We start from the raw sequence: 22,418 nt of genomic DNA, 5'->3' as shown, positions 1-22,418 counted from the left end.
CAGAGGAGCATAGAAAAACTTACTACTGCCGTGAACCGTACAGGCTGCCTGCTAGCAGGAGTCGACCTATAATTCTTTTTGGATATAAGGCAAAGCAGGGTTGAGATGGGTCAAAATGACAAATTATGCTTAAACTTTCACAATCTTTAGAATATCAGCTTAACAACTAATGATATTTCACATAATTTATCTACGGTGGGGGGGGGCATCGCCCCCTGGCCCTAGTGAATTAATTCTAACTAGGGATGAACATCACTTGGTAGATTAGGACAACTGGCAACACCTTATTCGCTTGCATCTCCACCGTCGTGTTGTGCGATTTTCTGGTGGATGAGATAAAGAAGACGATGAAGAAGTATAGCTGCAACGAGTACGTGTGCGCTGCGATACTGATGTACATGGACAACTTCAAGGTTATCGGCGTCTTGGCGAGGTTCTTCTACAAGAAAGTGATATGCGAGTCGGCTGTGGAGAACTACCTTGTGGATCTGCCGACATTCAAATTATCTTTACCATTATAATTCTTATTTTGATATTAGGCCATTCAATGTATATAGTAGTAGTTAATATAATATCTCATACAACCAACCACTGCTTGTTTGGTCTGTTTCATTACATATTCTTGTTTGGATATAGACAATTAATATAGTTTTTCATACATTAGGCAACCTCTATGCTCAAATCATGGCTCCGCATCCTACTGTACATGTTATGACGATGACTAGCTTCCGGTCATAATCAATGTTACCAAAAGACTTTCCTTAACGAAACTTACTGCAAAGCAGGTGAGTGAATCATGTATGACATGTTAGTGGAAATTATATAAGAAGGCTAGGCAATTCCTCTTGACTTAAAAAATATATAAGAATCGAGTTGTACCTCTCTCAAAATAACATTTTAGCAAAGAACACTCAGAGGAGCAGAGAAAAACTTACTACTATCGTGAACCATACTACTTGTCGCGGTGGCTGAGGTCTGGCGCGGATCTTCATGTGACTCCACACGGCCTTTTCAGTGTGGGTTGGTTCGACGATCATCTTTGGCGAAGTCGGAGTCGTTTCTTAGAGTTTGGTATGGAGATGACGCCTCTAGGGGAGAAGTGATGACGATGACGTCATTGTATTGTCTCGATGAGGCCCTCTTTGGAGTGGCATGTGTGGGTATCCTCTGTGTGCCGCTCAGCGGTTTGTGGTGATTTTCACCTGGTTTTCACTAATTAACTAGGCAAATCTCTTCTGCTTAATTAATGGATGAGGCAAATATTTTGCCTCCGTTTCGGAAAAAAGAAGACATATGCTTTGTTAGTATTTTGAGAGATATGGAAACATGGCTGGAATTTCAGTTTGTTTTAACAGTCTCAACAATAGTGGGTGTCGATAAAAACCAGGGGTGTATTTTGGTTTAGGTAATGAATATGATTCACCGATATATGAATTATTTCAAAATATTTGAAGATACTTTAGTGTACAAATTATTTAGCATATTATTATTTTTGAACTCTCGCCAAGGGGGAAGGCTTCCCACCAGAATATATTTCAACTAAAAAAATATCAACACATGTTTAGGAGAGACGAGAGGAGAAAAAATCCCACCACATTCCGTCGTGGATTTTCAGATCCTCCTTTGGGAGATGGTGGCCTGAGTCCAAACGATCCCAAAGCCACCAGAGTAGGATCTGAACATGTCCGAGCCAACCAGCAAATCGACTGCTACCTTGGAAGGGGGTGGGGCTGCACCTGCCGCCAACAAAAACACGAGATTTGGAGCCAACATGACTCGTAGGTGGACAGGATCGGAGAGGCAGCGGTGTAGAGAGCCGACGCGGATGGAAGGAAGGCGGCTGATGCCACTGGCAATCCGGAGCCGGAAGAGAACACAGATCCGTGCTGCCGAGGCAAAGCCACCAGAACGCCGGCTAACCGAAGCTGAAAAGGGCGCATCAGCCGGTGCGCCGAGGCCGAAACCACACCGGTATAGGTAGCCAGTAGATCAAGGACACGGGAGAACACAAGTCCATGGACGTCGGGACCAGAGCGGTGTCGACAAAGATACATCGCGAAGCTACACCAGACTATCCGAGGATCGCTGTGAGCGTGCAACCACAGATAAGCAGGGGTAGTCACCGTAGCTCGGAGGAGACGTCGTCGAGGATGGAGGGCGGCCTGCACCGAGGTAGGACCGATCCCAGGCCACCTTCCCAAGGGCCTTGCCCGTTCCAATGGACAGTAGCAAAAAGGGCTCTGCACCAGCGGGGGACCAGAGGCGGACGAGGGAGGAACGCGGGCGCGGCTGCGTCGCCGAGCAGGATGCGGTGCAGCAGCTGGACAGGGAGGTAGTTCGCGGCACTCTAGATCTAACCGGGGGCCAGCAGGAGGGAGGGTGTTGAGTATGTTATTTGTGCATGTATATTGACTAGGACCACCTCTCTAGTTTGTTGTATAGATTGAGGTAGAGGCCCTATCTTGTACTTATATATACCGTGCACATTGCACCGAATCAATATGACGTGCAATTCATACATCTACATGGTATTAGTTTTTAGGTTCTAAAACCCTAGCTTCCGCCGCCGCCGCACCTCCTCCTGCACCGCCGCCGCCGCCTGCGCACTCCTGCGCCGGCCGCCACCCGTCACGCACGCGCCTCTCCAAAGGCTTCGCGTTGCATCTCCCGCATCGCTCCAACCCCGCCGCCTACGCATCGCCAGGTAGCGCATCTCCCGCATCGCTCCAACCCCGACGCCTACGCATCGCATCGCGCCAGCCCTTCACTCGCCAGTTCCCTTCGCTCGCGATCGCCCCGCCAGCCCGTGCCACACTACCTAGCCTCGTCAGCAGCCGCTGCCCTACACCTGTGTCCTCTGAAGCCGCTGTTGCCACCGCGCGTCATGTCGTCAGTCACCTTCTCTGCGTCCACCAATTCCAACCCGTTCGCTGATGCCAACCCTCCCAACGTCAACGACATCCGCAAGCTCAACATCTTTAAGCGGGTGCCGGTTCGTCTCTCCCAGGCGTACTCCTCCTATCACACGTGGAAGACGTACTTCTCCTCGTATTCCGGGAGTACCATCTCATGGACCACGTGGACGGCACTGTTGACTCCAGCCTCGTCCTCAAGTTTCACGACTGGTCCACCATTGACATCACGATCATCCGCTAGTTTTTCCTCACCATCATGCCCGACCTCTTCCAAACGGTCGTGACGGACGGTGATGATGCATGCGCCGTGTGGACCAAGCTAAACGGGCTCTTCACCGACAACAAGCTCCAGTGTCGCGTTTTTTTGCAGCAAGAGTTCTTTGGGTGTCATCAGGACAACACCTCCATCGACGACTATTGTCGCTGCCTTAAGACTCTCGCCGATGAGCTTCGTGATATCGGCGCCAAGGTCGATGATGACCTCCTCCTCAGCACGCTCACCGCCGGGCTCAACGAGGATTTTGGCAATGCCGCGGGGAACCTCAGCCTCATCCCCAACCCGTCCTTCGCCAAGTTTGTTGCGTACCTCCGCTTGGAGGAGAAGCGGATGAAGCAGGTGAAGACGCACGCCATCCACACCGCCCTCGTCGCCGTCACCTCCCGCGGTGGGCCTCCGGCGCCTCCTGCTGCCCCGGCACCCCAGCAGCGCCATCAGGCGCCTTTCCCGGCGCCCCAGCAGCTGGGGCTCCTGCAACTGCCGTACGGCCCACCCGCGCCCCCCGCTCCTCCCGCTGAAAAGCGGCGCGGGGGCTGACGTGGCGGTCAGCAGCAGCAGCAGCCGCAGCAAGCTGGCCAGCACAAGCAATTTCAGGCGCCGTAGCAGCTCCAGGTGCCGCCCCATGGGCCTCCGGCTACAACCCCTGGACCGATATTGTCCATGTGTACACCATGCCGGTTCCACGGGCTCCTGCACCGACGCTTCCCGTGCCGCGCCCACCGGCGCACCAGGCGTACTACGCGGCCCCGCAGCCGTACAGAGGATACCCACCGCCGCAGATGAGCGGAGCCTACGGTCTTCCTATGGTTCCGCCGCCACCCTCGCTGGTCCTGCCGCCGACACCTTAGGATCCGGCGCTCCTCGCCGCGCTGTACGCTGCACCTATGCCAAACAACTACACTGGAGGCGGTGATTGGTACATGGACACCAGGGCTACGGCTCACATGTTTGCTCATCCTGGTAATCCTGCCTCCTTCACCCCTGTCACCACCAACCGCCGCATCATTGTCGGTGACGATTCCACACTACCTATCACACATGTCGGGCACACTTCCTTTCCTTCTACTTCTATACCTATTACTTTGTCTAACATACTTGTGTCACCTCATCTTATTAAGAATCTTGTTTCTGTTCGTTGTTTAACTCGTGAAAATCCTATTACTATTGAATTTGACGAACTTGGTTTTTGTGTCAAGGACGCTCGAACCAGGATGGTACTTCACCGATGTGACAGCCTCGACCAGCTTTATCCGGTGCATCCGCCGTCCACCTCTACCACCGCACCAGATGCTCTCTCCGCCAGCGTCGATCTCTGGCACGCTCGTCTGGGTCATCCCAACCCCGTCGCAGTTCGTCATATTCTTAGGAGTTTCAGTTTCAGTTGTAATAAGATAGAGGATCACACATGTCATGCCTGTCGTGTCGGCAAACATGTTCGCCTTCCGTTTAATAACTCCACCACTGTAGCTTCTTTTCCTTTTCAGTTGATTCATAGCAATGTGTGGACCTCTCCGGTTCCTAGTAATTCCGGCTATTTATACTATCTGGTTCTTCTTGATGACTATTCTCACTATGTGTGGACGTTTCCTTTACGAGAAAGTCGGATGCACTCTCCACTTTGTCGGCCTTTTACTCCTATGCCAGCATGCAGTTTGGGCATCCCATCCTTGATCTTCAGACTAACAATGGAAAATAGTTCGACAATCTTGCTTTCCGCACTTTTCTGTCACACCATGGCACAGTTTTTCGTCTCACATGCTCGTATACTTCACAGTAGAATGGTCAAGCCGAACGCGTCCTTCGCACTCTGAACGACTGCGTTTGGACGCTCCTGTTCCACGCTCATGTGCCGCCTCGTTTTTGGCCAGATGCACTCGCTACTGCTTCACTTCTCCTTAACCTTCGCCCTTGCCGCCCATGGTGGAACTATGTACCTCACCATCTTCTCTTTGGTACGCCCCCATCTTATGATGACTTGCATATTTTTGGGTGCCTTTGCTATCCTAGCACTGCGGACTCCGCTCCTTACAAACTCGCACCTCGTTCTGTAGCTTGCATCTTCATCGGCTACCCCTCCAACTCCAAGGGATATCGGTGCTACGATCTCGTCTCCCACCGTGTGTTCACTTCCCGGCACGTTTACTTTGATGAGCATGTGTTTCCATTTCAGCAGGTGCCTCCGGCTGTTCCTCCCGCCACCGGTGACGCGGGTTCCTCGGCGTCACTCCCAGGGCGCTTGCGCGCCTCTCTTGGCCCACCCCTGGCTTTGAGGCGCGCCCTACGCCTGCGGTGCCTCCTACAGCCACGGGACTGGCCCCCGCGCCCCCTCCGGCACCCGCGTCCTCCTCGGTCCCCTTGGCGCCCCTCGGCGCCCCCTCGGCGCCCCTCGGTGCCCCCGACCCCCGCGCCTCCGGCACCTATGGCCGGTCCGGTCACCCGCGCCCATACGGGTATTTTTCGCATGAGCTCGCGCTACGCCGCGGATGACTACGTCCATGCGGCGTCCACCTCTGAGCCGTCCCCTTTGCCATCTTCCGTCCGAGCCGCTCTTTGTGACCCGCTCTGGATGGCTGCGATGCAAGAGGAGTTTGACGCCCTGTTGCGCAACCGGACGTGGCAGCTTGTTCCCCGTCCCCGGCACACCAACGTGATTACCAGGAAGTGGGTCTTCAAACACAAGCTCCGTCCTGATGGTACTCTTGATCGCTATAAAGCATGCTGGGTCATTCGGGGCTTCAGGCAGCGTGTTGGCATCGACTTCACCGACACCTTCGCTCCAGTCGTCAAGCCCGGCACGATTCGCACGGTTCTTCACCTTGCGGTCTCCCGTGCTTGGCCGGTGCACCAGATGGACGTCTCCAACGCCTTCCTCCATGGTCACCTCGAGGAGCAGGTCTTCTGCCAGTAGCCCACCGGGATTGTTGACCCGGCACTTCCTGACCATGTGTGCCTGCTCTCACGTTCCTTGTATGGACTCAAGCAGGCTCCGCGTGCTTGGTACCAGCGCATCGCGACATTTCTCCACCAGCTTGGGTTTCGCTCTACCCGCTCAGACGCCTCGCTCTTCGTCTATCATCAGGGCTCCGACTGAAGGAAATATGCCCTAGAGGCAATAATAAAGTTATTATTTATTTCCTTATATCATGATAAATGTTTATTATTCATGCTAGAATTGTATTAACCGGAAACATAATACATGTGTGAATACATAGACAAACAGTATGTCACTAGTATGCCTCTACTTGACAAGCTCATTGATCAAAGATGGTTATGTTTCCTAACCATAGACATGAGTTGTCATTTGATTAACGGGATCACATCATTAGGAGAATGATGTGATTGACTCGACCCATTTCGTTAGCATAGCACTTGATCGCTTAGTTTGTTGCTATTGCTTTCTTCATGACTTATACATGTTCCTATGACTATGAGATTATGCAACTCCCGTTTACCGGAGAAACACTTTGTGTGCTACCAAACGTCAAAACGTAACTGGGTGATTATAAAGATGCTCTACAGGTGTCTCCGAAGGTACTTGTTGGGTTGGCGTATTTCAAGATTAGGATTTGTCACTCCGATTGTCGGAAAGGTATCTCTGGGCCCACTCGGTAATGCACATCACTATAAGCCTTGTAAGCATTGCGACTAATGAGTTAGTTGCGAGATGATGTGTTACAGAACGAGTAAAGAGACTTGCCGGTAACGAGATTGAACTAGGTATTGAGATACCGACGATCGAATCTCGGGCAAGTAACATACCGATGACAAAGGGAACAACGTATGTTGTTATGCGGTTTGACCGATAAAGATCTTCGTAGAATATGTAGGAGCCAATATGAGCATCCAGGTTCCGCTATTGGTTATTGACCGGAGACATGTCTTGGTCATGTCTACATAGTTCTCGAACCCGTAGGGTCCGCATGCTTAAAGTTCGATGACGGTTATATTATGAGTTTATATGTTTTGATGTATCGAAGGAGTTCGGAGTCCCGGATGAGATCGGGGACATGACGAGGAGGCTCAAAGTGGTCGAGACGTAAAGATCGATATATTGGACGACTATATTCGGACATCGGAAATGTTCTGAGTGATTCGGGTATTTTCGGGAGTACCGGGAAGTTACGGGAATTCGTATTGGACCTTAATGGGCCATACGGGAAAGGAGAGAAAGGCCTCAAAGGGTGGCCGCACCCCTCCCCATGGGCTGGTCCGAATTGGACTAGGGAGGGCGGGCGCTCCCTTCCTTCCTTCTCCTTTTCCCTTCCCTTTCCTTCCCTCCTACTCCTACTACTTGGAAGGGCTCCTAGTTCTACTAGGAAAGGGGGAATCCTACTCCCGGTGGGATGACGACTCCCCTAGGGTGCGCCATAGAGAGGGCCGGCCCCTCCCCTCCTCCACTCCTTTATATACGTGGCCAGGGGGCACCCCATAGGGACAACAATTGATCTCTTGATCTCTTAGCCGTGTGCGGTGCCCCCCTCCACCATAATCCACCTCGATCATATCATAGTGGTGCTTAGGCGACGCCTTGCGTCGGTAGAACATCATCATCATCACCACGCCGTCATGCTGACGAAACTCTCCCTCAACACTCGGCTGGATCGGAGTTCGAGGGACGTCATCGAGTTGAACGTGTGCAGAACTCGAAGGTGCCGTGCGTTCGGTACTTGATCAGTTGGGTCGTGAAGACGTACGACTACATCAACCGCGTTGTGCTAACGCTTCCGCTTTCGGTCTACAAGGGTACATAGACAACACTCTCCCCTCTCGTTGCTATGCATCACCATGATATTGCGTGTGCGTAGGAATTTTTTTGAAATTACTACGTTCCCCAACAGTGGCATCCGAGCCAGGTTTTATGCGTTGATGTAATATGCACGAGTAGACCACAAGTGAGTTGTGGGCGATATAAGTCATACTGCTTACTAGCATGTCACACTTTGGTTTGGCGGTATTGTTGGATGAAGCGGCCCGGATCGACATTACGCGTACGCTTATGCGAGACTGGTTCTATCGACGTGCTTTGCACACAGGTGGCTGGCGGGTGTCAGTTTCTCCAACTTTAGTTGAACCGAGTGTGGCTACGCCTGGTCCTTGTGAAGGTTAAAACAGCACCAACTTGACAAACTATCGTTGTGGTTTTGATGCGTAGGTAAGAACGGTTCTTGCTCAACCCGTAGCAGCCACGTAAAACTTGCAACTACAAAGTAGAGGACGTCTAACTTGTTTTTGCAGGGCATGTTGTGATGTGATATGGTCAAGACGTGATGAGATATAAGTTGTTGTATGAGATGATCATGTTTTGTTGAAGTTATCGGCAGCAGGCAAAAGCCTTATGGTTATCTCTCTATTGCATAAGATGCAAGCATCAGATAATTGCTTTACTTTATCGCTATGCAATAGCAATAGTTGCAAGAGCAATTGTTGGCGAGACAACCATGTGACGACACATTGATATAGATCAAGATGATGGAGATCATGGTGTCATGTCGGTGACGATGGAGATCATGATGATACTTTGGAGATGGAGATCAAAGGCACAAGATGATGATGGCCATATCATGTCACATATTTTGATTGCATGTGATGTTTATCTTTTATACATCTTATTTTGCTTAGTTCGACGGTAGCTTTTTAAGATGATCTCTCACTAATTATCAATGTACAAGTGTTCTCCCTGAGTATGCACCGTTGCGGAAGTTCTTTGTGCTGAGACACCACGTGATGATCGGGTGTGATAGGCTTTACGTTCAAATACAACGGGTGCAAAACAGTTGCACACGCGGAATACTCAGGTTAAACTTGACGAGCCTAGCATATAACAGATATGGCCTTGGAACACGGAGACCGAAAGGTCGAGCGTGAATCATATAGTAGATATGATCAACATAGTGATGTTCACCATTGAAACTACTCCATCTCACGTGATGATCGGACATGGTTTAGTTGATATGGATCGCGTGATCACTTAGAAGATTAGAGGGATGTCTGTCTAAGTGGGAGTTCTTAAGTAATATGATTAATTGAACTTTAATTTATCATGAAGTTAGTCATGGTAGTATTAGCATATCTATGTTGTAGATCAATAGCTCGCGATGTTGCTCCCACTTTATTGTGTTCCTAGAGAAAAATTATGTTGAAAAATGTTAGTAGCAATGATGCGGATTGGATCCGTGATCTGAGGATTATCCTCATTGCTGCACAGAAGAATTATGTCGTTGATGCACCGCTAGGTGACAGACCTATTGCAGGAGTAGATGCAGACGTTATGAACGTTTGGCTAGCTCAATATGATGACTACTTGATAGTTTAGTGCACCATGCTTAACGGCTTAGAATCGGGACTTCAAAGACGTTTTGAATGTCATCGACCATATGAGATGTTCCAGGAGTTGAAGTTAATATTTCAAGCAAATACCCGAGTTGAGAGATATGAAGTCTCCAACAAGTTCTATAGCTAAAAAGATGGAGGAGAATAGCTCAAGCAGTGAGCATGTACTCAGATTGTTTGGGTACTACAATCGCTTCAATCAAGTGGGAATTAATCTTCCAGATAAGATAGTGATTGACAGAATTCTCTAGTCACCATCACCAAGTTAGTAGAACTTCGTGATGAACTATGATATGCAAGGGATAACGGAAACGATTCCCAAGCTCTACGTAATGCTGAAATCAACGAAGGTAGAAATCAATAAAAAATATCAAGTGTTGATGGTAGACAAGACCACTAGTTTCAAGAAAAGGGCAAAGGGAAGAAGGGGAACTTCAAGAAGAACGGCAAGCAAGTTGCTGCTCAAGTGAAGAAGCCCAAGTCTGGTCCTAAGCCTGAGACTAAGTGCTTCTACTGCAAAGGGACTGGTCACTGGAAGCGGAACTGCCCCAAGTATTTGGCGGATAAGAATGATGGCAAAGTGAACAAAGGTATATTTAATATACAGATTATTGATGTGTATTTTACTAGTGTTCATAGCAAACCCTCGGTATTTGATACTGTTCAGTTGCTAAGAGTAGTAACTCGAAACGGGAGTTGCAGAATGAACAGGGACTAGTTAAGGGTGAAGTGACAATGTGTGTTGGAAGTGGTTCCAAGATTGATATGATCATCACCGCACACTCCCTATACTTTCGGGATTAGTGTTGAACCTAAATAAGTGTTATTTGGTGTTTGCGTTGAGCATGAATATGATTTGATCATGTTTATTGCAATACGGTTATTCATTTAAGTAAGAGAATAAATTGTTGTTCTGTTTACATGAATAAAACCTTATATGGTTACACACCCAATGAAAATGGTTCGTTGGATCTCGATCGTAGTGATACACATATTCATAATATTGAAACCAAAAGATGCAAAATTAATAATGATAGTGCAACTTATTTGTGGCACTGCCGTTTAGGTCATATTGGCGTAAAGCGCATGAAGAAACTCCATGCTGATGGACTTTTGGAATCACTTGATGCTTGCGAACCATGCCTCATGGGCAAGATGACTAAGACTCCATTCTCCGAAACAATGGAGCGAGCAACTGACTTATTGGAAATAATACATACTGATGTATGCGGTCCGATGAGTGTTAAGGCTCACGGCAAGTATCGTTATTTTCTGACCTTCACAAATGATTTGAACAGATATGTGTATATCTACTTAATGAAACACAAGTCTGAAACAGTTGAAAAGTTCAAAGAATTTCAGAGTGAAGTGGAGAATCATCATAACAAAAATAGAAGTTTCTACGATATGATCGCAGAAGTAAAATATTTGAGTTACGAGTTTGGCCTTCAATTAAAACAATGTGAAATAGTTTCACTACTCACGCCACCTGGAACACCACAGTGTGATGGTGTGTCCGAACATCGTAACCGTAGTTTATTAGATATGGTGCAATCTATGATGTCTCTTACCAATTTACCACTATTGTTTTGGGGTTATGCATTAGAGACAGCTATATTCACGTTAAATAGGGCACCATCTAAATCCGTTGAGACGACACCGTATGAACTATGGTTTGGCAAGAAACCTAAGCTGTCGTTTCTTAAAGTTTGAGATTGCAATGCTTACGTGAAAAAGTTTCAACCTGATAAGCTCAAACCCAAATCGGAGAAGTGCGTCTTCATAGGATACCCAAAAGAAAATGTTGATTACACCTTCTATCACAGATCCGAAGGCAAGATATTCGTTGCTGAGAATGGATCCTTTCTAGAGAAGGAGTTTCTCTCGAAAGAAGTGAGTGGGAGGAAAGTAGAACTTGATGAGGTAATTGTACCTGCTCCCTTATTGGAAAGTAGTTCATCACAGAAATCTGTTCCTGTGACTACTACACCAATTAGTGAGGAAGCTAATGATGATGATCATGTAACTTCAGATCAAGTTACCACCGGAACCTTGTAGGTAAACCAGAGTGAGATACGCACCAGAGTGGTACAGTAATCCTGTTCTGGAGGTCATGTTACTTGACCATGACGAGTCTACGAACTATGAGGAAGCGATGATGAGCCCAGATTCCGCGAAATGGCTTGAGGCCATGAAATCTGAGATGAGATCCATGTATGAGAACAAAGTATGGACTTTGATTGAGTTGCCCATTGATCGGCGAGCCATTGAGATTAAATGGATCTTCAACAGGAAGACATACGCTGATAGTAGTGTTACTATCTACAAAGCTAGAATTGTCGCAAAAAGGTTTTCGACAAGTTCAAGGTGTTGACTACGATGAGAGTTTCTCACTCGTATCTATGCTTAAGTCTGTCCGAATCATGTTAGCAATTGCCACATTTTATGAAATCTGGCAAATGGATAAACAAAACTACATTCCTTAATGGATTTATTAAAGAAGAGTTGTATATGATGCAACAAGAAGGTTTTGTCAATCCTAAAGGTGCTAACAAAATATGCAAGCTCCAGCGATCCATCTATGGACTGGTGCAAGCATCTCGGAGTTGGAATATACGCTTTGATAAGTTGATCAAAGCATATACTTTTATACAGACTTGTGGTGAAGCCTGTATTTACAAGAAAGTGAGTGGGAGCACTACAACATTTCTGATAAGTATATGTGAATGACATATTGTTGATCGGAGATAATGTAGAATTATTCTGCAAAGCATAAAGGAGAGTTTGAAAGGAGTTTTTCAAAGAAAGACCTCGGTGAAGCTGCTTACATATTGAGCATCAAGATCTATAGAGATAGATCAAGACGCTTGATAAGTTTTTCAATGAGTACATATCTTGACAAGATTTTGAAGTAGTTCAAAATGGAACAGTCAAAGAAAGAGTTCTTGCCTGTGTTACAAGGTGTGAAACGGAGTAAGACTCAAAGCCCGACCACGGCAGAAGATAGAAAGAGAATGAAAGTCATTCCCTATGACTTGGCCATAGGTTCTATAAAATATGCCATGCTGTGTACCAGATCTATTGTATACCCTACACTGTTTTTGGCAAGGGGTACAATAGTGATCTAGGAGTAGATCACCGGACAGCGGTCAAAATTATCCTTAGTGGAATAAGGATATGTTTCTCGATTATGGAGGTGACAAAAAGGTTCATTGTAAAGGGTTACGTCGATGCAAATTTTGACACTGATCCAAATGACTCTAAATCTCAATTTGGACACATATTGAAAGTGGGAGCAATTAGCTAGAGTAGCTCCGTGTAGAGCATTGTTGACATAGAAATTTGCAAAATACTTACGGATCTGAATGTGGCAGACCCGTTGACTATACTTCTCTCACAAGCAAAACATGATCACACCTTAGTACTCTTTGGGTGTTAATCACATAGCGATGTGAACTAGATTATTGACTCTAGTAAACCCTTTCGGTGTTGGTCACATGTCGATGTGAACTATGGGTGTTAATCACATGGTGATGTGAACTATTGGTATTAAATCACATGGCGATGTGAACTAGATTATTGACTCTAGTGCAAGTGGGAGACTGAAGGAAATATGCCCTAGAGGCAATAATAAAGTTATTATTTATTTCCTTATATCATGATAAATGTTTATTATTCATGCTAGAATTGTATTAACCGGAAACATAAAACATGTGTGAATACATAGACAAACAGTATGTCACTGGTATGCCTCTACTTAACTAGCTCATTGATCAAAGATGGTTATGTTTCCTAACCATAGACATGAGTTGTCATTTGATTAACGGGATCACATCATTAGGAGAATGATGTGATTGACTCGACCCATTTCGTTAGCATAGCACTTGATCGCTTAGTTTGTTCCTATTGCTTTCTTCATGATTTATACATGTTCCTATGACTATGAGATTATGCAACTCCCGTTTACCGGAGGAACACTTTGTGTGCTACCAAATGTCACAATGTAACTGGGTGATTATAAAGGTGCTCTACAGGTGTCTCCAAAGGTACTTGTTGGGTTGGCGTATTTCGAGATTAGGATTTGTCACTCCGATTGTCGGAGAGGTATCTCTGGGCCCACTCGGTAATGCACATCACTATAAGCCTTGCAAGCATTGCAACTAATGAGTTAGTTGCGGGATGATGTGTTACGCAACGAGTAAAGAGACTTGCCGGTAACGAGATTGAACTAGGTATTGAGATACCGACGATCGAATCCCGGGCAAGTAACATACCGATGACAAAGGGAACAATGTATGTTGTTATGCGGTTTGACCGATAAAGATCTTCGTAGAATATGTAGGAGCCAATATGAGCATCCAGGTTCCGCTATTGGTTATTGACCGGAGACATGTCTCGGTCATGTCTACATAGTTCTCGAACCCGTAGGGTCCGCACGCTTAAAGTTCGATGACGGTTATATTATGAGTTTATATGTTTTGATGTACCAAAGGAGTTCGGAGTCCCGGATGAGATCAGGGACATGACGAGGAGTCTCGAAATGGTCGAGACGTAAAGATCGATATATTGGACGACTATATTCGGACATCGGGAAGGTTCCGAGTGATTCGGGTATTTTCGGGAGTACCGGGAAGTTACGGGAATTCATATTGGGCCTTAATGGGCCATACGAGAAAGGAGAGAAAGGCCTCAAAGGGTGGCCACACCCCTCCCCATGGGCTGGTCCGAATTGGACTAGGGAGGGGGCGTCCCCTTCCTTCCTTCTCCTTTTCCCTTCCCTTTCCTTCCCTCCTACTCCTACTACTTGGAAGGGCTCCTAGTTCTACTAGGAAAGGGGATCCTACTCCCGGTGGGAGTAGGACTCCCCTAGGGCGCGCCATAGAGAGGGCCGACCCCTCCCCTCCTCCACTCCTTTATATACGTGGCCAGGGGGCACCCCATAGGGACAACAATTGATCTCTTGATCTCTTAGCTGTGTGCGGTGCCCCCCTCCACCATAATCCACCTCGATCATATCGTAGCGGTGCTTAGGTGAAGCCCTGCGTTGGTAGAACATCATCATCGTCACCACGCCGTCGTGCTGACGAAACTCTCCCTCAACACTCGGCTGGATCGGAGTCCGAGGGACGTCATCGAGTTGAACGTGTGCAGAACTCGGAGGTGCCGTGCGTTCAGTACTTGATCGGTCAGATCGTGAAGACGTACGACTACATCAACTGCGTTGTGCTAACGCTTCCGCTTTCGGTCTACGAGGGTACGTAGACAACACTCTCCCCTCTTGTTGCTATGCATCACCATGATCTTGCGTGTGCGTAGGAATTTTTTTGAAATTACTACGTTCCCCTACACCAAACAACCTACTTGCTGCTCTATGTCGACAACATCATCCTGGCGGCATGTACGGCTGGTCTCCTCAATCAGCTCACGGCTCGTCTTCGCGCTGAGTTCTCCATCAAGGACTTGGGCCCTTTGCACTACTTCCTCGGTGTCAAGGTGGTGCGTCGTCCGGATGGCTTCTTCCTTCATCAGTAGAAGTACGCTCATGAGCTCCTGGAGCGCGCCGGCATGCTTAACTACAAGCCCGCCACTATGCCTGTTGATACGAAGGCCAAGCTTTCTGCCACAGATTGTTCTCCTGCTTCGAATGCTGCGTTCTATCGGTCTATCGTTGGTGCTCTTCAGTACCTCACTCTGACTCGACCGGAGATCCAGTATGCCGTGCAGCAGGTGTGTCTTCATATGCATGCTCCTCGAGACGTTCACTGGGTTGTCGTCAAGCGGATTCTTCGCTATGTCTGTGGCACTATGGATCTTGGCGTCACGCTTCACGCCTCCGCCGACACCGTCCTCACCGCCTACTCCAATGCAGACTGGGCGGGTTGTCCTGACACTCATCGTTCCACTTCGGGCTATTGTGTCTACCTTGGACCCTCACTTATCTCGTGGTCATCTAAGAGGCAGCCTACGGTCTCTCGTTCCAGTGCTGAGGCTGAGTATCGTGCAGTGGCCAACGCCGTCGCCGAGTGTTCGTGGCTTCGCCAGCTGCTTCAGGAGCTTTCCTGCCCTGTTGACCGTGCCATGATGGTCTACTCTGACAACGTCTCGGCGGTCTACCTCTCTGCTAACCCGGTACATCATCGCCGGACCAAGCATATTGAGTTGGATATTCACTTTGTTCGGGAGCAGGTGGCTCTTGGCCATATTCGTGTTCTACACGTCCCTACTTCCCAACAATTTGCCGATATCATGACCAAAGGCTTGCCTACGACGTCTTTTGAGGAGTTCCAGTCTAGTCTTTGCGTCAGCCGCGGTGCCGCTTCGACGTGGGGGGGGGGGGGGGGGGTTGAGTATGTTATGTGTGCATGTATATTGACTAGGTCCACCTCTCTAGTTTGTTGTATAGATTGAGGTAGAGGCCCCATCTTGTACTTATATATACCGTGCACATTGCATCGAATCAATACGACGTGCAATTCATACATCTACAGAGGGTCCTCAACGTATGGGGGAGGGGAGGTGGGCAGTCGATTATAATTGTTAAAACACACCCCAGAACAAATAGGGCACCACCGGCTGAAGTGGCTACCATACACGTCGATTAGATAGAGGTTGCCTCCAAGAGTAATCATCATTTATCTCCGAGCACGCAACATATGCTCCTTAAATTCAACTTAAAAGCAAAAGTGGCATAATACTTACCCCTGCTCCGTGATCACATAGAATATTTTTTAATATCCATCTTGCCGATAGAACAAGAAATTGTTAGTATACCTCGATCTTCAAGTTTATCAAGATTTTCTCGTTCAAGGGGTAGCTACTTATTGTAGCCACTCGCTCTTTGGGAACTATACTCCTCTTTTGGTTAAGGATATCCTTTAAGAATTTAGAACAAGTGGGGATTTTTTATAATACCGGCAAAGGTTCTTGCACAAGGATATTTTATAAGTCTTCTATGTAAGACGCATAAAGCTCGTACGGGAGAGTCTTTTTTATCTTGCCATTTTCTTTACCTTTTGTTACAGCTGGAGTTTTCCCTATTCTCGATTCATTTCCTTACTATATCTCATGTATCTGTTGCTTCCGCATCAAAATCAGTTTGTAATGTCTTCAAGCCTTCAGACCACTCCTCGTTGGTTGTCCTTCAGCCCAAAAAAGCTTCCCCGGTTGTCGGCTCATACACAACAACTCCGAGAAAAAGAAGCCACTCAAGCTTGACTGGTGTTTTCTGAAATTCCTGAACCAATTTTTTTGGACGAAATGACCTATATGTTTGTTTCATATCATTTAATTGGAAGTTTCATACTATGCAGATCAACTCTCTTGTCGACGTGTAGTTTGATGACTCGTAACCGGACGATGGCGACGACATTGATATGGTGTTGGCTTTAAATGCAGACATGTTGGAAAATAAGAGGCCGAAGCATGAAGGTTCAGTGCTCGGGCATGTACTTCGTCAGGACAAGCAAGTCGGTCATGCTAAGCTTATGCTGGAATACTTTGGAGAATCAGGTGTTCAAGCATAAAAACTTTCATAGGAAGGTTCTGAATGTCGAGAGATTTGTTCTTGCACATTGCACATGTTGTGGAAGCTTGTGCCCATATTGTATAGAGAAGAAATGAAGTTGGTCAACTAGGTCAAAATGCTCTGAAGAATGTTGCGGTGGCGGTGTGCATGCTTGCATATGGTTGTCCAACTGATTCTATTGATGATTGAATTGGAATGGATGGGAGCATTTGCATAAAAAGTTTGATAATATTTGTGAACGTCGTCACTCAAATCTTGCGTGAGGAATATCTTGGAGCTCCCTATGCACAGGACACTACTAGACTAATTGAGATGGGTGCATCATAGGGTCTCCCTTTTATTCTTGGAAGCATCAATTTCATGCATTGGAATTCGAAGAATTGCCCTACAACATTGCATGGATAATTCAAAGGACGTAAAAAAGATGCAACCATAATTTTTGAAGTTGTGGCATCAAATGACCTTTGGATGTGGCATTCATTGTTTGTCAATATCTCACAACGACCTGAATGTTCTACAAAGTCTCATTTGTTCTTAAGGCTTGTTGTTGGGGAGGAATCTACGGTGAACTTCGAAATCAATGTGTGTCAATACAACATGGGATACTATCTTGCTGATGGCATATATCCTTTCTGGTCTGATTTTGTCAAGACAATACCCAACCCTACAGGTAACAAGAGAACTCACTTTGTGAGGCATCGAGAAGCATGTATAAAGGATGTTGAGCGGGCATTTGGGGTGTTGCAAGCTAGTTTTGCAATTGTTCGTTGCCTTGCAAGATTCTGGCATCAAACGGATTTGTGGCACATCATGACCACATGTGTTATCCTGCATAACGTGATCATAGAGGATGAGCGGGACAAGCCGCAAGACTTCTGCTATCAGAATGAAGGGAACAAAATTTATATACCGCCTATTCAACCACAGAGGAATGAAGAATTACTGCAGAGATTTCTTGAAGTGCATTGACAAATCGAAAATTGCATAGGGCGTGAACAACTGAACATTTGTGGACACTCCATGGGCAATAAATTGGACCATTATTTGAGATTTCAAGCATATGCTATGTTTACCTTTAATCAATTGGACCATGTACAATTTCAAATTTGAATTTGAATTTTAATTTGAATTTTGACACTAATTTCATGCATTGTGTTTTTTTTTGAAACTGTCACCGGGGGTGGGGGAGGCTCCCACTTGAATATATTTCAACTAAAAGATATCAACACATGTTTAGAGGAGACGAGAGGAGAAAAAAATCCTGCCACATTCCAGCATGGATTTTTAGATCCGCCTTTCATAGGCGGTGAGACCAAAGGGTGAGGTCAGAGATTACAACCTGAACTACATCAACTGTGATTGTACAATTCCTTTAGAAGTCCTAGAATTTCTATCATCCCAAATTTTCGATAGTACTAGCAGTAGGATAAAAGGGCCAAATAGCCTGCGGAAGGGTGGGGTGGCATGGTGTGACGACCGGATAATTAGGCTACAGTAATCCCACGTTAATGATGCCACGTCACCTCGATTATTCTTGCTAATCTCGCGTTAGTTCGAAACTAGTTCGAATTCAAATTCAAAATCAAGCAAACAATAAAATATTTTCAAATATTAAGACTAAAATGTTGGGGTGTTGCCAAATAAGGCATAGGTAATTATTTGGAGAAACCCCAATTTTATAAAAGGTTTAAGTGCACTAAAATATTTAAAATAGCAGCAAAACATTTAACTAACTACCCTTTTCAATTTGCTAAAATATTAAACTATTTGTTTTATTGCCAAAAACTTATGGGGCAGTGGCGTATTTATTAAAACTAAATTAGGAACCAGTGGTGTAGTTTATAAAACCAAATTCAAAAGGAAACTAAAATAAAACAATAAAACAAAAATATAAAATAAAACAAAAATAAAATAAAAGGAAAACAGCTTTACCCTCCCTCTGACTGGGCCTTGGCCCAGTTGGTCGTGTGGCCGAGTGGCCTGCCGGCCCACCCCCTGGCCTACTTAGGCCACCCCCCACTCCCGAAACCCTAGTCCACCCACTACCCCACTCCCCCCTCTCCCCTGTTCCCGCCTGGATCGGGATCGGGCAACCCCCGTCACCCTCCCGCCCGATCTCGCGCCGCCCTGCGCCCCCGACGATGGTGCCTCCTCCCCGGAGCCCCCGCTAGCCGACGCCTCGCTGTCCCAGCGGCGTTCGCCGCTGCTCCCCGCGGCCTCGGCGAGCACAACCGCGCGCATGACCTCGACGCCGCCACGGACCACCATCGCCACGGTTCTTTCCGTCGCCGGCGCTCCCCATCCCCGTCGCCGATGCCTCCTCACCGGACCTCGTCGACTCCTCCTCGACCCCCCACTGCCTCGTGCCCTGCAAAACCCCGTGAGCCTCGACTTCCTCCCCCACTTCTCTCTGCCGATCGCCGTGGCCGAGTGACAGAGCTCGCGCTCCGGCCATGCTCGCCGGTGCCTCACCCACGCCATCGCCGCGCGCACGCACGCCTCACGGCCACCACTCCTCGTCGTCGCCTCCGCCTCTGCGCCGCGCGCCCACCGCCATGCTCGCCACCCGCATCGCGCCCCCGCTGGCCGTCCTTACCCGCCGCTGCTATCTGCTTGCTCTGCTGCCGCTGGCTGTTGTGCTGCTGCTTGCTCTACCTGCTGCCTCCCCGCAGCTGCGCCTGCCCCGCCTCGCCGACATTGCTACGGCCACGATGGCCTGCGCACACGTAGCCCCTCCCTGCTCGCGCACCCGCAACCCTCCCTGCTCGCGCGCGACGCCGCTTGGGCGCCGGTTCTCATCCCGCGCGCGTGCTCCGATCCGCCGCGCAGCCCCGCCTAGCCCCGCCGTGCCAGCTGCGGCCTTGGACGCTCGCCGTCGCCCGATCCGGACCCCGCCTCTGCTCGCCACCGGCCGCCCGCGCCGTCCGTAGCTCGCGCGTGGCCGCCTCCTGCTTCCCCCTCGACGCGCTCGCCTCCCGCCTCACTCGTCGTCGTCCCTGGCCTCACCCCGTCCACCGCGGCTCGTCCCCCCACTGGCCGGCGTTCTGGCTGCCGGCACCTACGCCACGGGCTGCGCCCGGGGCCAGCCCCGTTCGGCCTTGGGCACGGGCACCAAGCCCGCAACCAGCGCCCGTAAACCCACTAGGCTCCCCTATGGGCCAATGACAGGAGGGGCCCGCCTCCAGAACGTTTCCAAAAAAGGATTAAAAAAATAATGATAAAAAGAATAAATAATAATTATAACAATTAATTAATTAACTAACTATAATAATTAACTTAATTAATTCTGTTTAAATTAATTAATTATGATTAATTACCCTAAAGACTAATTAACCTAATTAACTACTGTTAATTAACTAAACAGTCAATGACATGTGGGACCCACACGTCAGGTTGACCAGTCAACCTCTGTTGACTGCTGACATCATGATGACGTCAGCAAACACTATTCTGGATAATGTTGAATTAAATAAATTCTAAAAATGATTTAAATCTTTTAAAATCAGTATAAAATAAATTGTAGCTCAGATGGAAAAACTTTGTACATGAAAGTTGCTCAGAACGACGAGATGAATCCGGATACACTCTTCGTTCGTCCGCCACACATCCCTAGCATAGCAAACACACAACTTTCCTCCTCCGGTTCACCTATCCGAAAACGCGAAACACCGGGGATACTTTCCCGGATGTTTCCCCCCTTTTGCCTGTATCACTTAGTACCGTGTCAGGTCATCCCTAGCACAATGTAATGCCGCATCTTGCTTTTCGTTACATTGATTGCTCTGTTATTTATTGTGTTTCCCCTCCATTACTTCTTTCCGGTAGACCCCGAGACTGCCGGAGACCCCCAGTTCAACTACGGTGTTGACGACCCCTCTCTCTTGCCAGAGCAACCAGGCAAGCCCCCCCCCCCCTTTGATCACCAGATATCGCCTACTCTTCTCTCTACTTCTTGCATTAGAGTAGTGTAGCATGTTACTGCTTTCCGCTAAACCTATTCTGATGTATAGCCTGTCATTGTTGCTACAACTCTTGATACCTTACCTGCAATCCTAAATACTTAATATAGGATGCTAGATTATCATCAGTGGCCCTACATTCTTGTCAGTCTGCCATGCTATACTATCGGGTCGTGATCACGTCGGGTGTTGATCACGGGTAAATACATACATATATACATGCTATACAGGTGGTGACTAAAGTCGGGTCGGCTTGTTGAGTACCCGCAAGTGATTCTGATGTGGGGGCTGAAGGGGCAGGTGGCTCCATCCAGGTAGTGGTGGGCCTGAGTTCCTGACGGTCCCCGACTGTTACTTTGTGGCGGAGCGACAGGGCAGGTTGAGACCACCTAGGAGAGAGGTGGGCCTGGCCCTGGTCGGCGTTCGCGGTTACTTAAAAATAACACGCTTAACGAGATCTGGGTATTTGATCTGAGTCTGGCTACTGGCCTATACGCACTAACCAACTACGCGGGAAAAGTTATGGGCACTCGATGTCGTGGTATCAGCCGAAGCCTTCGTGATGTCAGCGACTGAGCGGCGTGCGCCAGGTTGGACTGGAACGCCTGCTCTTGTATAAGGGAGGCTAGGTCTGCTCACCGGCCGCCCTCACAACATGCAGGTGTGCAATGGGTGATGGGCCCAGACCCCTGCGCCATAGGATTTAGATCGGCATGCTGACCTCTCTGTTGTGCCTAGGTAGGGCTGCGACGTGTTGACCTTCCGAGGCCGGGCATGACCCAGGAAAGTGTGTCCGGAGAAAGGGGATCGAGCATGTTGGGAAATGTGGTGCACCCCTATAGGGAAGTTAATCTATTCGAATAGCCGTGATCTTCGGTAACAGGACGACTTGGAGTTGTACCTTGACCTTATGACAACTAGAACCGGATACTTAATAGAACACACCTTTCCAACTGCCAGATACAACCGGTGATCGCTCTCTCACAGGGCGACGAGGGGATGATCATCGGTAGGGTTATGCTGTGCGATGTTACTTGGTGAACTTACCATCTACTCTCTTCTTCTGCTGCAAGATAGAGGTTACCGGAAGCATAGACTTCGATAGGACTAGCTATCCCCCTCTTATTCCGGCATTCTGCAGTTCAGTCCACATATGATACCCTCATTCCATTTGATACCAATGCATACATATGTAGTGTAGCTCCTTGTTTGCAAGTACTTTGGATGAGTACTCACGGTTGCTTTGCTCCCTCTTTTCCCCCTTTCTATACCCGATTGCCGCGACCAGACGTTGGAGTCCAGGAGCCAGACGCCACCGTCGACGACGACTTCTACTACACTTGAGGTGCCTACTACTACGTGCAGCCCGCTGACGACGACCAGGAGTAGTTTAGGAGGATCCCAGGCAGGAG

This window comes from Triticum aestivum, chromosome 3A, assembly GCF_018294505.1.
Source record: "Triticum aestivum cultivar Chinese Spring chromosome 3A, IWGSC CS RefSeq v2.1, whole genome shotgun sequence".
NCBI classification, from domain to species: domain Eukaryota; kingdom Viridiplantae; phylum Streptophyta; class Magnoliopsida; order Poales; family Poaceae; genus Triticum; species Triticum aestivum.
This window is presented reverse-complemented; position numbering follows the sequence as displayed.